A 2,042-nucleotide genomic window follows, 5' to 3' on the forward strand; every position below is an offset into this window, starting at 1 on the left:
ATAAATAAATAAATAAATAAATAAATAAATAAATAAATAAATAAATAAATGAAATCTTTAACAATGAATAAATAAATGCTCTCCATCCATCAAGGTCCTGCTGAAAGACCCATGGAGTCCCCCCCCCTCCTCCCAGGCTGAGATGTCCCCAAGGAAGCTGAGCCACAGCCTCTGACCGACTTCCCAAGGTCACCTGCTAAGTGTCTGATATCAAAGATGGAAGAGATTCCGCGAGGGAGAAATCCTGAATCCCACGCAGACTTTTTTTTTTTTTTTTTAAGATTTTGTTTCTTTATTTGACAGAGAGAGACACAGCGAGAGAGGGAACACAAGCAGGGGGAGTGGGAGAGGGAGAAGCAGGCTCCCCGCGGAGCAGGGAGGTAGGAATCCAACTGCGGACAGCCTCTCTTTCATCTGCGAGCTTGGCCATAGCTGAAGGGCAGTAGTCCTAGGGTTGGGGTGAAGAAAGAAAGGAAACTTCTGGGCTCAACTCTGGTGACTGTCCCCACTTAGCCCTAACCTAGAGGGAGGGAGGCTAAAAGGATCAAGGAGAATGAGAGGATGCAGGTAAAGACACCCTGGGTGTGGCAGTTTGCAAACATGGCCCTAGAGTCTTTGATATTCCTTCAAGAGGCAGGGTCTCTGCTCTCTTCTCTTGAACTTGAGCCCTACAATTGTTTAACCAGTTGAATACAGTGCACGCAAAAAAAACCTTCTGTGCTGGTTTCCCAGCCCCGGCCCTAAGAAACCGGCAATGCCCACCTCCTGGCCCGGGGGGGAACACAACCACCAGACCGTAAGGATGCCCAAGCAGATCATGGAGAGGCCCATGGGGACAGAAGCCAAGTACCCTGGCCCTCAGCACGGCCCGAGTGCTCAGCCAACAGCCAATGCCAATCTCCAGCTGTGTGAGAAAGCCATTTTGTATGTGGCTCCTCCAGCCACCGCCCCCCCCCATCTGGGTGGAGTTGCCCCAGCTGATGCTATATGGAGCAGACAGGAGCCTTCTCTTACACCCTGATCCCTGTCAAAACTGCAGACCCCGCCGACTACCTCCGTGAAGCCTCAGATGGTTAGTTATGCAGTAATGGGTAACCCGAGCACCATGCTCCATGCCCAGGGAAGGGTGCGGAGGAATGCCGACTACCCTTTGGCCTGCCCAGGAGGTGGCCACTGGTCAGCCTCTCACACGCGAGATGATGTGGGACCTGTGAGATTAGATGCAAACACTGACCAGAGCTAACACAGCACTGCTTGGCTTTCACACACATCCCAGCCCTCTCTCCCTCCCTCCCCTACCTGTGCCCCTTGATCTTGGGAACCTACCCTATCCTCAGGATACTTGCCAACATCTCTCTCTAGCTTAGTAAAAACACATGGGGATCAAGAACTCCAGTCACCTTGTTTCCCAGACTCGAGTGTTTACCCCGTGCTGTTGTGGGGTCTTTGGCACTCCCCTGCGCAGTGCTTTATGGAAAACGGATGCCACTGTGGGACCAGGATGGGGGCGAGATCAACGAGGGGCGGGCCCAGGAGCTAACACAAGGAGAGCAAGTCACAGGAGCCAAGAGAGGACCAAGTTCAGGGAGATTGGGCTGATAGATACCACATATAACAGAAGAAAGATGAGAGCATCTCCTGGATCTGGGATGATGGGCAAAGTCAGTTTTAGTGGAGCTGAAGGGACAGAAATTAAATCAGGGTAGACTGAGTAAGGAAGAGGGGTATGTCGAGGCAGTACTCACAGGCATGTCCATCCCCCACCTTTGTTGAGACGGGAAGGCAAGAGACGGCAATAAGGGTGCCTGGGTGGCTCGGTCGGTTAGGTGTCCCCCTTCAGCTCTGGTCAAGATCCCGGGAGTCCTAGGATCCAGTCCCTGCTCAGCGGGGGACACCGCTTCTCCCTCTCCCCGGCCCCCTCTCATGCTCTCCCTCCCTATCTCTCTTTCTCAAAAAAATAATAATAATAATAATAATCTTTACAAAAGAGAGAGCGAGATGGGCAATAAATCTAAAGGGAAAGCGGAGGGCTGGTAGGTACT

This window comes from Callorhinus ursinus, unplaced genomic scaffold, assembly GCF_003265705.2.
Source record: "Callorhinus ursinus isolate GAN/ISIS: 27379988/994484 unplaced genomic scaffold, GSC_fseal_2.0 scaffold17, whole genome shotgun sequence".
Classification (NCBI taxonomy): domain Eukaryota; kingdom Metazoa; phylum Chordata; class Mammalia; order Carnivora; family Otariidae; genus Callorhinus; species Callorhinus ursinus.